The 25,280-nt window shown below is 42.0% G+C and overlaps 1 protein-coding gene and 1 pseudogene across 1 annotated transcript in view; one reads left to right on the top strand and one right to left on the bottom strand.

The window, feature by feature from the left end:
• C9H14orf180 (chromosome 9 C14orf180 homolog) overlaps positions 1-16,267 on the bottom strand; it is a 348,560-nt gene extending 332,293 nt beyond the window's left edge. The window contains exon 1 of the mRNA XM_086936658.1: positions 15,947-16,267. The gene's annotated coding sequence lies outside the window, so the exon portion shown is untranslated. The remainder of the gene's footprint in view (positions 1-15,946) is intronic.
• LOC147690258 (uncharacterized) lies at positions 2,596-20,358 on the top strand (annotated as a pseudogene).
• Positions 20,359-25,280: the final 4,922 nt, after the last annotated feature.

The raw sequence follows: 25,280 nt of genomic DNA, 5'->3' as shown, positions 1-25,280 counted from the left end.
CCTAGAAATCCAGTCATTATTTAGGCATAGCCCATGCTACCCAAATACAGGCATGGCTACTTCCATCCGTTCATCTACATCACAACGATTTCTTGGAAAACCAGACTCTTAAGCCATTAGGAACATCCCCTTGCTTGACTATTGATTTCTCCAAGAAACTCATTATTATGCATGAACATCTATACCCAAGAGGTTCAGTCATGACGTTCATATGCCCGACTCTTACGTCAATACTGGCATTCCTAAACACCTTCAAGGTATAAATATACCTTCACTTGCTAAGGCAAAGCACAGTGTTGTTCGGTGCAGTTCGACTACCTACTTGCACGACACAGCTCCCCACAGCAAGTATCAAAGGAAGCCAACTCCCCAGGTGAAGCACTGACCAGACGCTGTCATCCTCCTGCCAAGAATCCAGCTCCAGTGTTTCTGACTCCCCTTGCAGGGTGTTGGGAAATCGAGTCCCGGCAAAGAGATACCAACCTCTCTCATTCTAAGGTATGGAGCTGTAGAACCTAGAGAAACCTTCAGCAAATTCTTGGCAAAACTAAACCTATGCTAAAGCAGCACCTACGTCTTCCCTACTACTAGACTTAGGTTAGGAAAACAAGGGTAGGATTATTTAGAAGCACCAGTTGAGTATTTTAGCCTGTGTTATTTATGTATGTATTTTCATATATGTCATAGCAAATGCTATTACAGTATTATTTTATATTACTGTTTACGCTGTACGCGTTATACTTTGCATTCTGTCTTACGATTGTAGCAGTTCATATCTCTTGCGTGAGAAAGAAGACTGTTCAATAGACCTTTTATTGAAACGCCAGTCTCTCTATTTCTGTGCAACTCTGTAGAAACGAAACATGCACGATTGACTGAGTGAAATAGTTATCTATTGTTTCCACGACTCTGAAGATATTATTCCGACTCTAAGGGAAACAAAGTTGTCATGTTTATGCGGTTGTCAGAGACTAATCCCTTCTTGTTCATTCGAGAACGTTTTTAGTGACCTCTGAGCTAGCTGGCACACACACAATTAAGTTTAATGTACTCTATAAAGACATACAGACCTTAGTCCTATGTCAAAACTATAGTGTATATTATTTCAATGCACAAAGCCTATTAGGGATATAGGAACTACACTACAAATCTGTGGAACAATCTGGAAATAATGAAAAAGTGACTAAAGTGATGATGTACATTCCTTGCAGTAACAGGTATTTGGGTTGGTTATCTTAGTATTTGGGTGACAGCTTAATTACCGGAGGGCCCACTAGTGAGCCTATTGCGAGAGCAGTTGTTCCTAATACTGATAGCAAGTATGAAGTCTCAAAGTACTTCTTCCTGTTTGAGATGTCAACGTGTTCAGTGCAATTTTATACATTTAATAGTGATTGTGACTGCAACTTCAAAAATTATAAAAATGTGATCCCTCCTGCACACACTTGGTGTGTCCCTTGCAGTAACAGGTATTTGGGTTGGTTATCTTAGTATTTGGGTGACAGCTTAATTACCGGAGGGCCCACTAATGAGCCTATTGCGAGAGCAGTTGTTCCTAATACTGATAGCAAGTATGAAGTCTCAAAGTACTTCTTCCTGTTTGAGATGCCAACGTGTTCAGTGCAATTTTATACATTTAATAGTGATTGTGACTGCAACTTCAAAAATTATAAAATATTTGATCCCTCCTGCACACAGTCAGTGTGTCCCAGTTTTGCAGCATCCCATGTTCACTTCAATAGCCTATAGTGGCACTGTGACATAAAAACATCCCTGGTTTCTGTTCAGTTATTGGCAAAAAATATAAGACAGGTTGACACTTTTAATTCAATGGGGTAGAGCTACTGTGCCCTAAACTGTAATTTGCTCAACTTAATATGAAAGTCCAATCAGTGATGCTGGCATTAACCTCACACAGATTAGAGGGGGAATCCCAGCTGCAGCATCATATGTCTCAGATGGTGTAAACTGACTTTAGAGTGACTATTGAGCAGTCCTGTGTGTATTATGTTTCCTCATGGACCATTGTGTTAATAATACACTGTGCAATCCAAAAATAGATGGTCACCCCAAAATTTGAGCATCACAATAAATACCTCAAAATTCACAGCACACAATAATGAAGGCAGAGGCTCAGAAATTGTAGTGCTTCAGAACATCTGAAATTTAGGAATTCATTTTTTCAAAATCTTAACAAAATTTGAAATCACAATCTTAAAAATGGCACCTAAAACTTACAGATGCAATCACACATCAATTGAAGGGCATACCATATACGAATACCATATATGAATCTTGTGTGGACTTTGTGGTGGCTGGGGGCTGCGTGTCTCACATCGCTCAGCGAGAGGAGGAGGAGCCCTGTTTCCTGGCGCGATGCGTGTTGAAAAGCACTGCTTCCTTCCTGCGGCACGGCATGAGTCCTATGTTGACTTTGTGGTAGCGGGGGACTGCATGTCCCAGATTGCTCAGTGAGAGGAGGAGGAGCCCTGTTTACCTACACCACGCATGCTGAAAAGTGCTGCTTCCCTCCCACGGGGCATGCAGTGCAAAGGTTGTGCCCAGGCAAACCCCTTGCCAAGGGCAAGCCTGACCATGCCTGTCAGAGACCGAAGGAGGCCGGGCTTGGTCCTCCCTCTTGGTCTTCTGGCCTTGGATCTCTGTCTGGAGACAGTTGTTGATTCTGTTGGACACACAGCTATTGAGGAGTCGGGGGGCTCAAACTCCAACATAAGGTAAACCAGGCAGGGCGTTTTGCTAACAACTTTGTGTCCAGTCGCCCATCTTGCTGTTTGTCGCTTATCAGATTATTGCTTCTCTTTTACCTCCAGTCCCATTTGGTCAAGACTAGGCAATACCTGCTAGAAGTTTTTATTCTGCTGCCATGTCCTGATTTAACCCCATTTTCAGCATTGAATTTGGTTTCTTATGGAGAAACTTAAGACGGTTGTGGCAGCTCCTGTGGCCCCTGGCGATAACCACAGTGGACTCCTTTTTACAGGATGCAGTGGTGGTCTTAGATAAGGAGACAGAGCTTGTGGAACAACAGCTCTTCCTTTCCCGGCTAGTCATCTGCTCCCTTGCTTATCTAGTCACCGAAGAGGTTCAGCTTGATGCAGCCTGGTGTTGGTAGAATTGGTTGAGTCAGTCGAGGGGGCCTCACCCCCACACACTCCTGGCCAGGGAGCAATTGGGATACCAGACGCACTTGACATTATGTATGAGGCGAGCAGGGTTAAAACAGCATCACTGTTCATGGCTAGTCATAGCAAGAACACTACCAAGCCAAGGGCTTCCCACCCTCTTATGCCAAATCGGAAGGTTTCGGCGATGGTCCTGAGATAGGGCCGAAAACAAAGTGACCCCTGACAGGGGGTAAGGCATAGCATCCCAGGGCAGAGGCTCTGTTGTCTAACATTTGGCGCTCAGGCCCTGTCTACAGAGGATATGGCAGCCATGACGGAAGGGTTTGTGGGTTCCTTACTGGCATAAATGGACTCTAAATTAGAACCAATCAAGCAACGACTGGCCTCAATCAAGCAGAAACTCTTTAACCTGACCCAGTATGTTCACGTGGGTAGCAATGCAGCCAAACATGGTCCTGTGGCCATTCTGGGTCGTATTAGCAATGAGGGTTTTAGTAAGCCTGGGCCGTGTACTGTAAATCAGGGGAACTTATCATCTCCCTCAAACTACAGGAGAGCACTCTCCAACCCCCACAGACCCTCCCATTTCTAGTCTCAAAGGATAGGTCAAAGGGGAAGGATTCTCCCTTGAGAACCCCATGATGAAGGCCCAGTCTGGCATCACCAAGACCAAAAGGGGGGAGTGCGGGATAGGAGGGGAAGTCACCCTAATTTATGAAATGCCAGGTACCAAGAGTCAGAGCCCAATTACTCTTCACCTACCACCGGAAGCTACACCATATGTAGTGGTCTTGGGGAATGTACCCATGCTGAAGCCAGGTATTACAGAGGACTTTCACCAACTGAAGAACAAAGTATTGCAATGGCTGAACACCAGTACGATCTTGGGGATAAGACTGAAGAGAAATATTAACATGGTGTGTAGAGTTGCTTGGGTTGGGGGGTAGAAAAAGAATTGCGGTGGTGGCTGTGTTATAATCAACTCCTCAGTGGTCCTCAATGCAGCTAACTCAAGCACCTCCTTAGGTCCTGCCACGTCTATCCTGGTCCTCCCCCGGGGTTTTTATATCGCCCCTTGAGTCCTGCAACATCTTCTGGATTATTGAAATTTGCAACTGGTAACCTCGCAGGTAAAGGGCGCTCAAAGTCTCTCCAGGGAAAGAAAGTAAATTCTCAAATTCGTGGTGCTGCAAGGTGAGAAAAAGGGTGGTTACCAGATTCCCCTCAAAATCCACATGTGTGGGAAGAAAACATTAAACAATGGGGGCTCCCACCTGCGCTCCTATATATCAGTTAATGATAGTTATATTCCAAGAAAAGGTTTGCACAATATAGAAAAACTGCATCAAACAATTATAACACACACAAGTGAAAATGAAGATGCAGTAGCAACTACAGGCGCAACAGCAGGGAGTAACAATAACAATTTTTTAGAAGAAGTGCGTCGGATAAGGATAGGAAACCGACGAGATCCAGGGAACGCAAGACTAGGAGAGGCGCCAGAGGCAAAGGGAGAACCACAAGTAAGACAGGGCATGAGGACTCGGTCCTGGAAAAATTAGCGATGAATACATCTGGTATTAATGAAATTGAGATAGTGAATCTCTCGTCAGTGACTTTGACAGCTGACATGATTTCTTTGCTCAAAAAAGGTTGAAACTTTTGTCCTTCTAATAGAATTGATTGGAATTTAACCAAGATTGACTTATACAGATTTACGAGGATGTTGAAAATAAAGAAATACTTCGCAAATCATCCAAAACCATCTAGTACTGTTATTAGACAAGAACTGAGTAATTTAACAATTCAAGAGGTACGGGACACACAATTATTACTTTCCCTTACAGAGAGCGAAGAAGACCCTGTGACCATGTCGAAATTACTTAGTGACTTGGAAGTTAACCAGACAACAATAGAGAGTGGTTTGAGAAATAAATCACGCTGGACCCCACAATTATCATCGGGCAATGTCATAGACGCTTTTTATAAAGCGGTCAATCTGGATATTGACAGACTGATCAATAGAGATATTAGACAAAATAACAGATATCCAAAACAAAATAATCTATCCACTAAAGAGCGTATAGCCTTAAAATCTTTAACCTTGAATTCTGACATAGTCATTAAAATGGCAGATAAAGGAGGGAATATAGTTATATAAAACTCTTCAGATTATGAAAGTGAAGTTTACTCTCAACTTAATGACAATCATTACTATGAGAAGGTGGCATCGAATCCGATGTCCAAAATAACATCTGTGATCAATAACAAACTGAAAATTTGGTATGACCAATCTCTGTTGGAATTTGATGAATATATGTACTTAAAAGTCACATCACCACGCTCCCCTTGTTTTTACTGTCTACCAAAGATACATAAAAATTAGAGAGAAACCACCAGGGAGGCCCATTATATCGGGCATTGATGGACCAACAGAGAAATTGTCACAATATATAGACATCTACCTACGTCCATTTGTTAACAATCTACCTTCACATATTGAGGACACAAGACATGTACTTAACCTTATGAATTATGTCACATTGGAAAATGGAATGATCTTGGTGACTCTAGATGTGGTCTCTCTGTACAGCAATATCGATCATGATCTGGGGATAGACGCTATAGATACCTTTCTCAGAAAACGACCAGCAGAACAATATGAACACACAATGATGCTATTAGAAATGACCAGATTAGTGCTTGAGAACAACTACTATCTGTTTAAAGATAAATGGTTTAAACAGAAGTATAGTAATGCGATGGGATCCAGATTAGCTCCGTCTTTTGCTAACCTATTCATGGGTTGATTCGAGGCGGAGTGGATCTGGGGTCCCAGAGGGAGCAAATGGATCGACCACATATACTATTGGGGCCGATTCATAGATGATTGTTTATTGATTTGGAGAGGCACTATAGAGGAACTAAACACGTTTTTTGATTATTTAAACAGTAATCAAGTTCATATGAAGTTCACAACAGAATATAGTTATGAAAGGTTGACCTTTCTTGATGTGGAACTATTTGTTGAAAATGAAAGATTATGTAGTAGGATGTACCGTAAATCTACAAGTTGCAATTCTGTATTATCTGCTTTAAGTTGCCACCCCTCATGTCAGATTAATTCTATTCCTTATGGCGAAATGCTGAGGGCACGTAGGAATTGTTCTGAGGACACGGATTTTGAAACTAATTTAAGTGACATGAATAGTAGGTTTAAAGCACGAGGGTATCCAGACAAAATCATTAATACAGCAATAAGAAGAGTCAGGAATATATCAAGACAAGATACACTAAAATCCAACCCGAGTCCTAGAAATGCTAGAGAAACAAAAGAATTGGTTAGACTGGTTACCAACTATGGCGAAGGGAGCCATCAGCTATTTCTGATTCTTGTAAAATACAGGCATTTACTTATGAGTGACTCTGATATAAAGGGAATTCTGAATGACAAACCGAACATTACGTATAGAAAAGGTGCTACTCTTTCCAACAAACTTTGCCCAAGCTATTATAGCACTCCTGAGAAACCAATTTGGCTTAAATAGCAACCAAAAGGTTTCTTTCACTGTGGAAAATGTAGTTCTTGCAGGTGGGCCGTGACTAAGATCAAAGAATTTAACTATAATTGAATGGGAGAATACAAAATCAATACTTTTATTACTTGTGAGACTACATACGTGATCTATGTAATTGTGTGTACATGTACAAAGATATATGTGGGTAGCACTATCCGTAAACTTCGTGAAAGGATGGTGGAACACTTTAGAGCACTAAAAAACGGTGACACAAGATATCCTATAGCAGCCCATTACATCAACACCCAGAATGATACGATGAAACACCAATTCCATTACCATGGAATTGATGTTGTATGCGCAGATAAGAGAGGAGGTGATAGAACCTTACAACTTCGGCGCAGAGAGTGTATGTGGATCATGAAACTTAGGGCTGTTGAAGATGGGCTTAATTTAGATTCAGAGCTTCAATACTTTCTTGGTCACTGAATATGGAGTTGTACCCATGTATGATAACATAACAGCACATACATATAATTATATACTCGATGTTAGGCCCATTATGCATGATGCATCCGCTTAATTAATATTAATACAAAATTTAAAAAATGGAGAACTGTGCAAATGTTGTAAATAATGGAAATATACATGCATCATAAAATGGAAGGAATGTGTTTTCTAACTGAGAAATATGACTTTTCCTCTGCCTCTGTTATCTCTTCTGTCTAGTCCTGGTTCTTTTATTTATTAACTATTTCTATAATTTCTCTATTGCTTTTACCTTCCTGATATTACTCAACATGTATCTCTGAGATTTGGTTCCTATTGGATTCTACCGGCTTTCGTCCCATATCACCATTTTCGCTGGCGATTATGAACAACCTACTCCATGTTAGCACTAGGTATAGGAGGATTGTGTATTCGTATACTAAAACACGGTTCGAGACTGGGGTAATTAGGATACAAAATACTTTCTATTTTTATTTTATTTTATTTATTTTTTCGGAAATCGTTCAGGAATCGGTGAACTTTGTATTTTTATTTATACAGAACCGATATTACTCAAAAGCATAATATACGTAAATGTCAGATAAGGGAGCAAGAATCGCGCATAGATACTGTAGAGCATGTTCATTATTTAGGTACTAAGACTTAGATTATAGATCTTAATTTACGTTTTATTCTTGGATCTGAACAATATACTTTTAGAATTCAGCTCTTTTACTAAGGGGATATAATCCTTAACTATTCAATAGAGATATTTGCACACTACAATATGGCGCTGGTAAATGGCTCGATATAAAAAGACATAGCAATATGGCGACCACGCAGTACGCCAGATTTGAATAAGACGATGACTCTATGATACACGGTAAGCGTGAATTACTGCCCGTTCTTCTCCTTTAAACACGTTTTTAGTTGCGCATCTGATTAATTTATATTATTTTGCCTTTCATATTTTGTGGACTTCTTCTACTACAGACCCACTACGGATACAATTTCAGTGGGTGAGTCCTCCTATCTCTATGTGGGTTTATATATGAACACCCTTCCCTTTGGGATCGCTCTAATTACTTCCATGTTTATTTATTAATCCTCACGATATTGCCATTAGAACCGAGAAACGTAGGTGAGTCTCGGCAAATATATGCGAGAACTTTAGAATATATAGTAGTCAGTCCTATTTGGAGACTAACCCAGATTATTTATAATTTTGATCCTTTGGAAGTGTGTTTGAAATAAACATCCCCAAAATGAGACACCTTGTGACATCAATATAATATGCTTCAACCGATCTCGGATTTGGTTGTGTGACCGAGGTGAGACGCGGTAAAGCATTCGTCTCTCTATGAATATGTTTCTTATCTAAATATAGCAACTAATTGCTCTTGTCCGTCTGACAATTTAGATTTCTCTGGATAGCGCTTGAAATAAGGTCCGCGAGTACGAATTTTTCTCATTTCATCAAAGTAAGTGATGTAGTGAGTTACAGATACCTAGATACATTTTGTAAACAAATTTCTTTAAACTTGTAACATGTGATTGTTGCATATTGATATTCTCCTTACAGAATTAGATCGCCATAGTAAAGGGATATTCTTTAAATTGCGCAAAGTGGAGGTGTTTCATAAAATTGGTGAGTTAAATAGAATATTTAACTGTACCTCAAAACCCAAACCTACCCCTGAACCCTAAAAATACCCCTGTACCCCAAAACCAAAACCTACCCCTGAACCCTAAAAATACCACTGTACCCCAAAACCCAAACCTACACCTGAACCCTAAAAATACCCCTATGCCCCAAAACCCAAACCTAGCCCTGAACCTCAAAAAACCCATACCTATCCCTAAACCCTAAAACTAACCCTGTACCCCATAACCCAAAACTATATCTGAACCATTAAAACACCCAAACACCCCAAAACATATACCTCCGTACCATAAAAAATATATACCCTTATACCCATACTTACCATATCCAAACAGTAAAAAAAAACATGCATTTACCATTCATGCATTTACAACGAATTTCCTTGTAAATGTATGTGTGGTAAAAGCATATAAAATGTAATTCCATGCGTTATAATGGCATTGCAGAGTCATGGTACTTTCGTAATGAAAGTATGCGGAGTGATGGTATGCGGAAAGAAAGTTGCGGAATAATGGGTGTTTACCCTCCCCCGGTAAGTACATTGGTGGCACGGCGGCCCACATCTCCAGCAACATACTCATATTTTTTCACCACCCATTTGAAAAATGCACAGGTCTCTCTCATTGATGGCCAGCACCGACATACATTTTTAGACACACCTTCCGCCACAAGTTCTAGAATTATGAACTTTAGAGCTGGGGAGCTACGTTCGAATCTCGGCATCAGCTCAACATCCTGTGATTCCAGGCAAATCACTACCACAAATGAATGTGTTCTTCTGTAATGTAAATTGTGCTCATGCCATGTTGTCGAGTTTGCGCTATATAATATTGCAAGGAAAAATAAAGTATGGAAACTCAAGTTCACACACTACTTTCTTCTATGTTCTCTCACTACACAGTATTTTATGGTAAATATTAATTGATGTGTGAGTATAGCGATTTATCTGGCTCTCAACTGGTTCGTCTATATTTTCTAAAAAAAATTCTGAAGGGTATGCATGTAATAAGGATAATAATTGTCTAGATGGAGAAATTACGTATATGTTCTTGGAACATTTGCGGGTTAAATAATAAAAAAAAGGGGGATTGCCGCACAAAATATTTTGACTATGAAAATTGATATTCTTTGTTTTCAAGAATCACATATAACCTGGAATGATAGACATTTGTATAAGGATCTGGGCTTAAATTTAGTAGTATGTACACGCCAAGGAACAACTACAAAAGGAGTGGCAATCCTAATTAGGAGAGGCTTAGGAAACTCTATTCGGAGTAAAGCGGATCACTATGGTAGATGGGCAGTTACCGAAATCAGAATCAACCAGAAAATATGGACTATATGTTCAATATATGCCCCAAACGTAGATGATCCAAATATCTTAAATCTCCTAAATCTAGAATTAGCTGACTGGTCCCCGTCTTTAATACTATGTGGAGATCTAAATCTGAATATAGAAGCCAATATGAATATACGCGATGATGTTATTTATCAAGGAGGGAAGAAAAAATCGTTTAAAGCTCTCCGCTCTATGATACTGGATTATGGTTTATTTGATGTTGCCTACGAAAAAAAACCTCTGGCACCTGGGTTTACATTTTTTTCCTCGCCACATAGGAAATTTGTGCGCTTAGATTACTTATTTATTAAAAAAACACTACTTGATGATACTAAATTTGAATCCTACCCACGTATAATCTCGGATCATAATCCAATATTGATTGAAATTAAAACTAATATGCTTCCCAAACCCCAAGTCAGAAGCTGGACATTTGAATTAAACTATTAATTGATCCTGACTATCAAAAATTAATTTCAGAATGGATAAAAGATTTCTTTTATATTAATCGGGGAACAGCTTCTGTACAGAATGTTTGAGACGCATTCAAAGCAGGAATACGTGGAGAATCACTGTCATACGTTATTAAGAAGCAAAAATTATTCGTCAAAAAGTAGATCTCGGCTATAAAAATATTCTGGATTGGGAGAAGAAATTGGCAACAGCAATCGCTTTAACACAGCCAACGAATGATATAGAAAATAATCTAGCCATCCACAAAGCGTAGCTATATGAAACCTTTGCAATTAAACTTGCGGAACAGATGGCAACCTTTCGTTCTCAGATCTATGAGATAGGTGAGAATTCAGGAAAAATTCTTGCTAAAAGAATTAGACAGAAAGAAATTTTCAACACCATAGACTCAATACAGGATAATACCGGGCAAATACATAATAGACCTGAATCAATTTTGGAGGTTTTTCGACAATTCTATTTAAAACTTATAACAATGCATTTTATTCCTCAGCTCTCCTCATGAATTATGGAAGCTCTAACTTTCTACCATTACTCTCTAGTGATCAAAAGGTAGCTTTAGAAGCAAAAATTACGTGGGAGGAAATCGAACAAGCTATAATTTCACTAGCAATAGGAAAGGCTATGGGACCTGATGGTATCCCATTAGAATTTTACAGGACTTTCAGGACTCTCAGGAATTGTGTAAAACTAGATATGCTCACTACTTTTCATGAGGCCCAAAAGGGCATACCGCCAGCCTCTTGGGCGTATTCTGTGATCATGACCTTTTTAAAAAAAGATAAAGATCCCCTCAATGCTGCATCTTACAGACCAATCTCATTAATAAATGCTGACAGCAAGATATATTCTAAAATACTCGGCTCTCGACTCTCAAAAATAATATCTACAATTGTTTCCCGCTGGCAGCACGGATTCATCCCAAATAGAGATACCTCAGAGCACGTCCGAAGAATTATCGCTTTGATGGACTGGGCCGAAGGTACGAATACTTCAATCGGGATCACCCTATTGGATGCCGAAAAAGCATTCGATAGGGTGGCCTGGCCTTATCTTTGGGATTTGCTTTATATGAAAGGATATGGTCCAGGCATAATAACAGCTCTAAAAAGTCTATATCAAAACCCGGTATCCTGCGTCAAAGTGGGTACTAATTAATCTCCATTTCCTATTCAACGAGGAACGCGTCAAGGATGCCCATCCTCTCCACTTCTCTTTGCTATTTATATCGATATTTTTCTTAATCAATTAAATCATGAAGAAGACATTATCCCGGTATAAGTTGCAGGAGTTAGTTACAGGGCTCTCGCATACGCAGATGACGTTGTAGTGGTAACTAAAAACATAGAAAAAGCTTTCTCCAAGATTGAAGAATTGGCTATAATCTTTGGTTCCTTTTCAGGATACAGACTAAACTTATCCAAAACACAAATACTTTTTGTTGGACAACCCCCCAGCCCCTCCCCCTCCCCCCCGAATCAATGTAGTCTCTGAAGCAACTTATTTGGGAATCAAATTAACCACTCCAATTTCCAATATTCCTAAGCTTAATTATACTCCAATCTTGAAGAAAGCTAATACTACTCTGGAACAAATAGATCACTTACACCAATCACTACGCGGTAGAAATATTGTCTTAAAAATGGTAATTCTACCAAAATTTTTATATTTATTTAGAACAGTGCCACTTGAATTTCCATTGGCTTTTTTCAAACAATTAGAAAAAATGTCAGTGAGATTCTTATGGGGATTCAAAGGTACTCGCAGAGCTTATAAAAAATTGATTCTACCAAAGCCTAGAGGCGGTTGGGCTACTCCACACTTCCTATTTTATTATTTAGCAGCTGTATTACAATTCATTTCCCCCCTAATTCTGGGGCACAAAGCCCCGTTATCATTGGCACATAATCCACCGATATATGAATTTGCATTAGGTACTGAAGCTCGAGGCTATTTTTTAAAAATATTAGAACCAAGCTACTACAAAAAAACGAAATTTAAAGTTATAACAGCTGCATATAAAACCTGGAAAATTATAAAGAGACTAGTTGGGATTCCAAAACTATTACGATACACCCCTCTAAATTCACCTCATTGTTTCCCCCCCATATTCAGAGATACAGTGATGAACCGATGGAGAAACAGCGGTATTCAATACTTAAGTGACATATGGTGCGAGAATCAAATAATTAAGTTTTCTGAACTTCAACATAAATATAAACTCTTACCATATGATTACTTCAAATATCTACAGATTTATAGTTTTCTAATTTTGTTATCTGCTAATGAACATCACGGTTTTAAAAAAAATCTTATTGATAGATAGTCTTCACACTAAAAGAAAAATAGGATATTTCTACAATATACTTATGACGTATCTTCCAGATGACTTAACTGTTTTTCAACAGAAATGGGCCGCGAAATTTGGATTGAATGAGGTTCCGATGGAAGAATCGATCGAACTAGCCAAAGCTATTTTATTTTCAGGACGTTCTCAAACTCAACATCATATGGTAATGTTCGATCTATATTATACACCTGCTAAAGTCAAGAAATGGGGGGCTACCGTAGGAATCTGTTGTAATTGCTGTACTCTGATAGGAGCAGACGCAATACACATGTTCTGTTCATGTACTAAACTGTCTAATATATTATTAGAAATGCATACATTTATTCAGATCATACTAGGGAGAACAATAAATCTCACTCCGGATTTGATTTGATTTGGTCTATCATCAGACTCCATAGAAAAAGAATATGCTTCTTTGATTTTTATAATGATGTCTGAATATCGAGCATGTATCACCCAGGAATGGATCAATCCCGAACCACCTACCTTTTCGATCTGGAGGGCTCGCCTACTAGCCAAATTTAATCTCGAACTAGCAATATATTCAACAAAAGGACGAAAAAGGAAACAATTAGGGATTAAAATCTGGGCCCCGATACAACAATGGACTCAAAGGGATTGAAAGTGATAATGATTGTCTTTTCTTTTATTTTACAATCACGTTAAGACTATTTATTCCTAATATCTTTTTTTCTTCGAAATTGTAACTTCTGCATATTGACCTCTCTTTTTTTATTGGAGATTCTGGTTTCATGTGTCCATATTCTCTGCTGAATGTCATGATGTATAATGAAATATTCTGATTTGTTTGCAAAAAAATCTGTGAAAAAAAAAATGTAAATTGTGCTCATGCCATGTTGTCGAGTTTGCGCTATATAATATTGCAAGGAAAAATAAAGTAGGGAAACTCGAGTTCACACACTACTGAACGTGCACTCTTAAGTGCATCAGCAGTGCACTGTGAATCGGAGCGTTTCACAGGCCTGTCACAGATAAGAAATGCTATCAAAACGAAATCCTAAAAAACAATATACTACTGGCCGGCAGCAATTCATACCCGGACAACGTCGGGACGGGCTGCTAGTTTATATATAAACAAAATAGAAAAGGTTGTACTGGAGACTAAATTGTATTAGCCTCAGGTAGGACATCATGGCCTTCCTGTTTTTCTGTACACAGATGGCACTGTCTTGATGGCCAGGACTGTAAGGGGTTTGTAAACGTTCCTTTAGTACTTTGTTCAATTTATGGAAGAGCAGAACTTGCTGATCAACAACTCAAAATCCTATGTAATGCAAGTAGGTTCTCATTCGAGCAGGCCCTATACTTTTAAGGTTGGGTCCACCGCAGTCCCTAGGATGTGGGGTTTCTCCTATCTGGGGGTCCCATTGGATGCCAAGATGAACTGGGGGCCCTTAGAAATTCATAAGAAAAGTAAACTTACTTGGGCGAATGCAGCTATTTTTAATTTTGTCTACAGAGTAGGCAAAAGACCGGTTGGGGCAATATTGCTGCTCTGTAAGGCCAAGTGCATCACGAAGGTGTTATACAGTAGTGAAATCTGGGGCTATATTGCTCTTGATGAACCTCAAATCGCCGAAAACAGCTTTTGAGACAGCTCCTAGCTGTACCTCAGGGTACCTCCACATTTAATGTACATGAAGAGCTTGGTATGGCCTATCTTACTGATCTGTTTCTTTTGGCCCCCTCTCATAATGGTTAAAAAACCTGGACCAGCACGGGACTTCATTAAAAAATGTATCTTTAGGACTGTATGGACCTTGACCATGCTTCCCATATTCCGTGGCTCAAATACATCAGGGAGTGCTTTGTGAATGTGGGAAGAGCAGATCTTTTATTTAATCCAGAATCGAGAAACAAGAAGGAGCTGGTTGGTATCAAGGAGGCCTTTTTTAGACAGCAGTTACTAGCTAGGGAAGAGAAGGTGCCGTGTAAGCCTAGTGTACATTGTTTTATCATCCTAAGAACAACGCAGATGATCGAACTTTACCTATGAGGGTTTGTGAATTCTTAAGATCGCTTTTATTGACCGATTTGACCTTTTCCATCTCGTTTTTTATGGCAGATCAACTGGCTGTGCCTCGTGGGAAAGTGTCAATATGGGAGGCAGAACCTTCCCTGCAGTGGGACTAAAATTTCGAATAGCCTATCGCGAGAGATTAGGGCAATCATGGAACTAATACCTTTCAGAAAAGCCTCAGAGGCCTGAATGTTTGCCCAATACATTTTCATTTCCAGACGATACGTTTCTGTTAACGATTCTTGGGAAGTTTGATACATTTAAGATAACAGCAGCGCTCTAGAAAGAGCTCACAGATGCAAATACAGATATGCGCAAAACATGGAAGAGTGTTTGTAAAGGCTGAATTGGAAATTACCGTTGAATCCTTAATCTTCCAGTCAATGCTTTTCAATTTTTGTATTTTGTATTATAGGGTACTATTATTTATACATTCTATGATTTACCCATCTGTATGAATGACGTACCCGAAAGTACTTTCAGTTATAGGTGGGTTGAGGTGCCCTTGAAGTGTCTTATTTCTCTGACTGATGTTTCATTTTTTGTGCTCTCGCTTTTTTTCATTGTTTATTCGCTGTCTTTGCCAGCATCAGTGTATGTGCCCGCTAACCATTTTAATGGGGCTGTTAGGGGCAGAACTTTAAAGCTATTCAGTTAATTTATTTGAGAAAGGCCTCTGTTGCTTCCTGTCCAGCAAACACGCCGAAACTCAAGTACATTGTAAAACAAAGTAGCAGTTTTATCACATTATAATTACCATTCTTTAAATTAATACAGCAATTTCACATAGTGTTTTGAATTATGAACAACCCGAATGGACACAGCAAGCACAAAACCTAGATTTAAGTTTAGAGCAACAACAACCAAGAGCCTGTGAAATTGGAAGACCAAAAAAAAACACAGTAAAAAAATCCATAAGTACTTGCCTCAGCTTTCCTGATTGGACGCCTCCGGGCAGAGCTACTGTAGTGGAGTGAGGTTTGTTCAACTGTTCGTTGCGTCGAATACTTGCTAGCTTGTCGAGTGTCCAAGTATCAAATAGAAGCTGAAGTGCCAAAAAACAAAAGTGGATGAAGCTACCGGATGACGCAGCAAAAAGTACTACTGCTTCCCAGGGGGGCACGCGCCCGAATAAGAAACATGCTTTGTTTCGTCACACATTCTCCTGCATTTATTGGGCAGTCAGTAGCCGCTCGTAAATCAGCAACAGGCTCCTCATAAAGGACGCCATTGCTTCATTTTGTCGCGGAGAAAAACTGTCATGTTACTACTTGTTAAAGGCTACTGCATAATTATAGCAACCCAGCGTAATGCCATAGAAATGGCTTCAAGAGCGGAGATGATCTGGCTGCATCATGCATGCTGTACATCTGCACTGACCATTTACGCGCACCACTGCTCTTAACAAAACACACTTTCTCTGTAGTGGCAATTAACGGAAAGCACTGATTGCGTTCTGCATTGACTACATAGTCTGTCAGGGGACAGCTGCGTGATGTGGCATAGCAAGCATTATTGGGCTGAATCCGCGTCCAGAGTGATTCGGTGCCAACATGACCACAAATGGACGGACTGAGCAGAACTATTGATTAGAGGTTTAAAATGCGCGTCCACTGAAGGTGGTAAGAGAATGTAAAAGAGTGAACAGCGTTGTATATGCAGGTATTTCAACACCTGTTATTCCATAGAATGTATGCCATCATTTGTGTTTATGTTACATATGTTTTGACAGGAGCTATATGTTGTTTTTCAAATTTCGAGTTTTATTGAAAAGAAAAACAATCGAATTATTGTTGTGGGCTGCAATTCGTTTGGATTTAATTTACAATGAATTGTCCTTTCTGTGTAAGCCTTTGAAGTGGTGTTTTGTTTGAAATAAGTTTTTCATCAGAACATTCATGTAACCTCCCTGGATGAAATTTACCCTTTACCCGTCCCATGCTACTTTCATATTTCGGCGGCAGCATTCCTGAACGGAGGAGGGTTCCCAATGAAATCAACACCCGACTCTGGATTCAGTGTCTCGCTCTTCTCTGCAGGCCTATTTTTAGGGCTGCCACGACAGCGCATCTGTCTGCATGACCTATTGTCTTCAATATGCAAAGAGTTTGTTTTCGGTCTGCCAGCTTCAGACATTGGCTCATTTGGGTCAGTCGCCTTCAGCTAATGCTTTATGACTTTGTCAATCGCATCTTGCATCCACCCGGGAAGTATACATTCCTCATCTCATGGCATTGGCTATTTGGTGTACCCGTTCAGCCTCTAGGTGATTCCTTTCCAATGTGCGAGTTGCATTATTTTCACAACGTGACAGAGAATAGTTGGTGAATATTGAAGACATTTTGGAAATCCGTCTAGCAATGTGAAAGACATTGCATTTTCAATAAAAAGCTAAAATAATAATTGAGCACCAAATTTGGCTTGATTTTTTTTTTGTTTTGCTTGAGAGGTTTTGAGATGCAACTGGGATACCTTATCCCTAAAAGTGAATTTGAGAATATTCAGATGCAATATACCATTACATTTGAAGATATGGGAATCTCAAACACGAATGTGATCCCTGACACAGAACTCTGGGATGTATTTGATGTTTTTGAGTCCCCAAAGTCCTAAAATAACCTGGGGATAGACAATAAGTGGCTTGACCACTAGTCAATGTTTTTTTTCTGGGTTCGAGTATTCTTTGGGTATTCATTTTTCTGGTTTGTTTTGGGCTAATCTGATGTTACTTGTACTAGAACTCATTCTCAGTATGTTATATGATATGGGGCTATTTCGGAAACCTTCACATACCAAACCAATAAAAAAGCAAGTTTCTATGTTTAATATATATAAATAGATTAGATTAAATTTTCAGTTTGAAAAGGTGAGAATTCAAAAGAAGGGAACCTTCAATATGAAAGGCTCCCTGCCCTATTTGGCAAACCTATGTTGTAGAACAGCAGTCACATGTTTGAGGCAGAATGAAGATGCACCATGGCTAGCAGTGCTGAAAGGTAGAAAACATGGATTGAGGAGTAGACAATCCAATTTAGCAGTCAACATTACTTGAAGCTAGTTTTTTTAAAGGGGAAGAAGCACATGTGTACCAGTACTGTGTGCCCAGGGATGCCAGAGACTCCGCCATCATCATCCTCATCATCTGCCGAGGATCACACCCCCTGCCCGGGAGGAGCTGAGATCAGGCACTGGATCGCAGCACATCAACATTCAGAATTTGGAGAGCGCAGGCTTCAAAGAGGGATGAAAAGGCCCCAAATTCCCCCTGAAGGTCTAAGAGCAACACTTGCAGCCTTTCCAAGTCATAACTTCTCCGCTGCAAGACCCCAACCTTAAGATCTCCACAGGCTGGAGGCGCCAAGAACCCAGGGTCCCAGATCTGTCCCAGATCTGTGGATGGACGGCCCAGGAAGTGTTTGGAAAGCTACCAATGCCAGACACTCTGCTTTTTGGGTCCTGCCAAGAAAGCGTCCTCATAAATGCTTTGGAGAAGGATGTGAACAACTAAAGCACAACTGTAAGCAGGACCCCCTAACATGACCTCTGATGTGCGCAGTGGTCCTAAACCAGAGCCCCATATAGGGCACTCCCCCACTTTGGTTGTGTTAGTGGAGTGGAGTGGAGTGAAGTGGAGTGGTGTGGCTCACTGGATAGAGGCGGCAAACCCGGAAGCAGAGAACGGCCCGGGACCAGGGTTCAATTCCCCACGTGGCAGGGTCGTGGACCAGGGTCAGCGGACTTGATAATTCTCGCCTCGGTGCCTACTCTAACCAGGGATCACACTCGACAACTCTGGGCATTAGCTTGCCTCATCTCTACAACGGCCCCCCACATTCGCCGGGGATGCCTGGTTTCACCTTGGAGATACCCAGTAGGGACCATCTCACAGGGATAGCCAGGATGGGTTCCCCAGCGGTCTACAGCGCCACGACGCCTCAGGGCAGCAGTGCGCTTTACAAGACACATTACATTACATTACATTAGCCATTCTAGGGCGGCTGGAAGCCAAACTCGATAACTTGCACAATTCAGTGGGAGAGGTCCCTTGTCGAGTTGCACATCTTATGGAAAAGATCTGGGTAAAAAAGTGTCGAGATTTCCAAGAAGGCGGTGCAGTGTCTTTTGAGGCGATGAGTCCAGGAGGCGTCAGAGATTGTAGCTTCAGCAGATCCTCCCCAACCTCTCGTCCAGTGAGCCCAGGGGAGCCTAGCCCGAGTCTCCAACCAGTCTTACCTGATAATCATGACCCAACGCAGGTCCCTGGCTTACCACAAGTGTTTTCAAGTGAGCCAGAGTTAGATGAACCCTTGAAGCAAGATACATTGTCTGTTGATAGTTGGGACCCACAAGACAGCCATTTCATGATGGCACCATCTCCAGGGGTTCATAACTCACTGAATGACCAACAACCAGGGCCTGTGTTTCAGACTCGGCTGGACCAGCAGGAGGACCTGTGCCTACAACCAGGGCTGCTGGGGGGGGCAAGATCTCAGCATGCATTTAGTGCTTCCAGCTGGACAGGGACTACAGCGGGGCCCATGCAAGAAACCAGGGCATGAACCACAGCTGCACCACAGCTTGCAACTAGTGCTTCCAGATGGGAAGGAACCAGGTCAACACCTAAAACCAGAACCATTGCCCGTCGGTGGCCGTGGCCCACAGTGGAACCAGCGCACAGAGCCGGTACGTCCAGACGCACAGGAGGCAGATGTGGATTACTAGGTAGTGTCACCATGTACTGACGCACACAGTCCATCCGCGCCCGTATCATGCCTCGGATGGGATACTCTCCGTGCAGGTGGGACGGCTCTCACAGGCTCATTGGAGAGAAGTCTGGAATCGGATCTATTACCAGCCATGCCAGACTCTATGACTTCCTCCTGTGTGTCTTCATTAAAAGAGACAGAAGATCTGAGGCCTGTGGATGATTACACCAAGAGGAAACATGGCAGTGGCTGTCCCTCAGGCTGTGGGACGGTGACAAATACAATTTCAGTCATCATTAAAGAGGAGGAGGAGGAGGAGGAGGAGGAGAGCCATCCTACTACCTATCCGAGGCTAGAGAAAACACAAAATGTCAGTCGTGCTCCAGCAGCCCTCCAGTCAAAAGAAAGAAGTGTGAATGAGGGAGAGACCAGTACATCCACGGAGTGTAAGATGTTTACTGACAATTTCATCCTAAATCAACAACACAATCTCCAGACAACAGAAAGACGCTTGACCAGCAGTGAGTGGAAAAATGCATATAGGACTAAGATATTTTTTGCGGCACATTAGAGACCCGACAAAGGGCTGAAACCCTTTCCCTGCACAGACTGTGAAAAACGCTTTACTCTAAAGTCTGATCTTGTAATTCACAGAAGAATACACACAGGAGAGAGGCCATTTCAGTGCACTGACTGGGAAAAGCTTTACTCAAAAAGTAAATCTTCTAAATCACACACCGGAGTGGGTGCCGAAGGCATGCCAAAGGCAAGCCCGTCTGTGCCCCGGAGGCGATCGGCGCAGGCCACGCTGCCGGCAAGAATTCGCAAGGCCAGTGTATAAACTACGCAAAAGACACACTCTTAGATATGAGGAGGGAACCGTGTGTATGCCCCCCTTTTCCTATATCTGGTTTCCGGCAGCAACATAGGAAGACATGCCCCCTATGTGGCTGGGAGGGCTTTACCTCTAATACCCAGCAGCCTTTAAATAAAGGGATCGGGGGAAACATAGGCTCTGATGATTCCACCTACGGCCACAGCAAAAAACAACTTTGCGCCCTACTTCTCAATACCCGGTTTCTGAAAAAACACGCTCTCAATATCCACGATCTACTAGTGGATAGATTGCCGGATATTTTATTTTTAACTGAGAGATGGCTGAGTGAGACATCTAATCCTACCTTAGCATTGGCTATCCCTACAGGCTACCAGATTATCAGGAAAGACCGCCAGGTAGGCACAGGAGGTGGCATCGCCATTATCTTTAAAAACCACTACTCCTGTTCTACTATGCCCGAGGTTGAAATGGAGGGCACAGAATGCCTCGGCTTTCACCTTGTGATATCACCTCATCAGTCCATAGCTGGTATCGTAATTTATAGACCTCCGGGGCATGCTGGCAGGTTTCTAGCGGCAATCTGCAATGCTGTTTCGCCATTTGTCCTCAAATATAAGCACTTTCAGTCCCTGGTGCTGGGTGACTTTAATCTACATATGGATGTTCCGGAAGATGCTGACTCAGACAGATTACTAGACACTCTGAAGGTGCTAGACTTGGATCCTTATGTCTCTTCTGCTACTCATGAAAAAGGCCATACCTTAGACCAGATCTTTTCTACAATCACACTAGGCATGAGTCAACCCCATGCTCTTCTTTGGTCTGACCATTTCCTCCTTGAGTTCTCATATGAGAAGGCTTCTAACCCTATCAAGACTCCAGGGAATTGCAAAATCATTAACTACAGACCCTTTCACTTAATCAAACCGGACGCACTTCTTATCGCCCTTAAAAAAAGCACCCGATCTTTCTCAGCAGGGACCTCGAGAAAGATGTCGAGGACCTCGATGACTGGCTTTTGTGCCGGGCTGGGAAACTTGCCCCCCCTGCCTCTCACTCTGGAAAGACGGCCAGGCCATACGCCCCCTGGTTCACCACTGCTCTCAAAGAAAGTAAGCGATCATGTAAGCATCTCGAAAGGGTCTGGCGGAAAAACTTTGACCTCAATGATAAAACCACGTACAAACAGGCATTAAAGACCTATTTCAAACAAGTCCAGGAGGCAAAAAAAACGTTCTTAGCTGCCAAGATCAAACGTGCGCCGTACAAAAACAAGGACATTTTTAAAATTGTTAGCGATTTTTCCTCCCCGGCAATGGAAGCTAAGTTATTTACTCCCCCTGAGGCATGGACGAGTCGCATGGCATCCTATATTTACATGATAAAATCGTAAGCATTCAGGAATCCTTCCTGACCTCTGCTTGGGCGCAGAGTGACAAGGGTGTGCCTAGTTCCCCTCAAAATCAAGTTAAGGGTCCTTCCTTGGAACAGTTCCCACTGATCTCAATGGGACAAACTCTTGAAGTCATGAGGGCCTCAAATCCGGCTCTCCCTCTGACCCTTGCCCTGCGCACACATTGGCATCTATCGCAGATATCATTAATCCAGCATTCAATCAGATCTTAAATCTCTCCTTGAAGATGGGTCAGATCCCTGACAAATGGAAGAGAGCCAACATCCTGCCTCTCCAAAAGAAACCTACCCTGGACCCTGAACTAGCTTCTAACTACAGACCCATATCACTGCTTCCCTTCATGTCCAAAGCCCTGGAAAAAGTGGTGAACAAGGTCACCACGGAGTTTATCGAAACCAAATCCTTACTCCACCAGAGTCAGTCCGGGTTCAGGGCCAACTTCAGTACTAAGACAGCACTCCTGGAAGTATCTGAAGCTATTAAAGAGGAAGTGGACAGAGGTGGCAAAGCTATAGTGATACTCCTGGACTTATCAGCAGCGTTTGATACCGCCCCCCACGATCGCCTCCTGCAGCGACTCCGGGAGTGCGGGTTTGGGGGTACGGTACTCAACTGGTTCACCTCCTTTTTGAAGGACCGCCAGCAAACAAAATGGGCCCCACCTTTTGCTGTCCCAATGCCACCTCTTGAGGAGGGTGTGCCCCAGGGCTCATCCTCTTTAATCTGCATATTACACCCCTTGCAACTCTGGCTGAGAACCACAGAGTAAAAATTGTATTGTATGCCGACGATACGCAGCTGCCCTTTACCAGCGGCAAAGACATGGACTTCAAGGGCGACACAATTAACAACTGTCTAACAGAGGTATTCTCTTGGCTCCAGCACAACCAGCTTAAATGCAATCCTGGTAAATCGGAGATTATCTTCTTTGGGCACCGCCTCAGCAACCTCTGGCGCAGTTGGTGGCCCGCTGACATGTCCCCTCCCACGTCTCCCGTAAAGACAGTGAAAAATATAGGGGTGAAGCTCGATGAAAATCTTTCCATTCAGGCACAGATCCAATCTGTGACTGGGTTGTGTTTTGGCCTGCTTAAAATGCTGAAACGGTTCCTGCCCCTCTTATCTATCACCCACAAAAAAACAGTGGTCCAGGCATTAATAATCTCCAGGTTGGATTATGTGAATATACTCTATCTGAGTTTGCCTAAGTATCTATTGACTAGACTACAGGTGACTCAGAACGCCGCAGCCAGAGCAATACTCATGCTGGGTCCCAGAGCCAGTGTGGCGGCACAGTTGAAGTCTCTTCTTTGGCTCCCTGTCCGCAAAAGAATTCATTTTAAAGCCATGGTCCTGGCTTTTAATGCCCTTCACGGTTTAGGTGCTGGGTACATTACAAAAAGAGTTCAATTTTATCATCCACACGTGCCCTCAGGTCAGCAGCACTGCAACTGGCTCGGTCCCCCAGATACCTTCGGGCACGTATCGGGGGTCGCTCTTTCCAGGTGCAAGAAGCCAAGTTGTGGAACAATCTACCGATCGATCTAAGGTTAACTCAGGATCTCCTGGGGTTCAGGAAATCTTTAAAAATGTTGCTGTTGCAGCGGTAGACCTCAGTGTTTGGCTCTAATTTTGGGCTGAGCCTTCATCCTGCTTCAGCGCCGGGACACTGAATTGAGTAGCTGTGCGCTCTACAAATAAACTTTTAACATAACATAACATAACATGCTCTGGATATCTTGAAGGAATTCTAATTTCAGTGCCTTTTGTGGATATGTCCATTAAAAACTATGGACCCGTTTCGGACTTTGATGGTCAACCCACTATCGATCAGGGTGGTGGAAGTCTTTCCCCTGATACCCTGGACTACCACCAACCATACTTTGAGATCTCTCCCAGTCTTTCAGACATCTTTGTATCTTTAGATGAGCTGTGTCATGGTGGCACCTCCTCTGAAGACACTGACATTTGGTAAGTAGTCACCATGTTTCAGGCAGCAGCTCACTAAACCCTTTTGTCTTCCGAAAACAACCTCCCAAAGTGGGTGTTTGTTTGTTGAAAAAAACAAAAACATTACCCTATCACCCTTGAAGTTTGAAAAAAAGTACATCAGACTGTCCACTCTAAATTGGACAGATAGTCTGATGTACATACGTTGAGGACAGTTCTGTCAGTCTTTAGATTTCCAAAGGTGTAGCCCAGAGGGGCAACGCCGTCTAAAACATCATGATCTGTCGAACTTTCAAAACAGTGGGCAAACCATCAGTATTATTGCAAAGCTACGCCTATTGAGGGATAGCACCCCTTTTCACTGCTGACGGAAATCCAATGGTTTTATGTTCAATTTTCCAGTTCAAATAAAGTTTTTTGAATTCAACAGTATTATTTCGATTCCAAGTTTCTTTAATGCATCAACACATTATTTTCATGGTTGTTGTTATCTTTCACAATAATTCTTCATCCTTCTTTATATGATCAAAATCATCATCACCAGTTAATTGTCTTCCCAATGCATTTCGGGCTCAAATGTGCCCTTTGTCAGGGGTTCACTTTTAAGTGTAAAGTAACGCTACTTCGAGTCTGGCACCCGCTGTTTTAATCGTGTGGTCGTGGCTTTCTGGTGGAGTTAGCAGTGCACAGGGGTGCTATCCCTCAATAGGGGTAGCTTTGCAATAGTCCGGGTTCGTCTTACGCTGTGTGGAACAGACAGCGATACCCCAGCTGCACGCTACAGACCATTACAACCATTAGACAGAAGGTCTATTGGGCAGTGCGAGTCCTACACACCTTGAAATGAAATGAAATGAAATTTGATTTGTAGAGCGCATGGCTGCCCGAAAGCGTCCCAGCGCTTGCTTAGGGAACCCGTCCTGGTATTCCCCTGTGAGATAACCCATTACTGGGCATCCCCAAGGTGAAATCCAGGCATCCCGCTGCGAAGGGCCATTGTGGAGATTAAGCAAGCTATTGCCCAGAGTTACAGAGTGGGACTCCATGATTGGAATAGGCACCGAGGTGAGATTTGTCAGGTCCGGGGAAATTTTGAGCCCAAGACCCGCCGAGGCGGGGAATTGAACCCTGGTCCGGGCCAGACCTCTGCATCAGGGTCTGCCGCTCCAACCACTTGAGCCACACTTCTCCACCTTCATTGTCAAACAATCAGTATGGCAGACAGGGTAATCCGCAAGGTAGAAATCACGCCTTAAGTGTTGTGTACATGCATGAAGATGACACAATTACTATGTGGTAGATAAGAGATGATTTATAAAGATTATAGTTGAATATGGAGAAAGACATGACTA

Source organism: Lissotriton vulgaris, chromosome 9 (genome assembly GCF_964263255.1).
Source record: "Lissotriton vulgaris chromosome 9, aLisVul1.2, whole genome shotgun sequence".
NCBI lineage: Eukaryota > Metazoa > Chordata > Amphibia > Caudata > Salamandridae > Lissotriton > Lissotriton vulgaris.
This window is presented reverse-complemented; position numbering and strand designations above follow the sequence as displayed.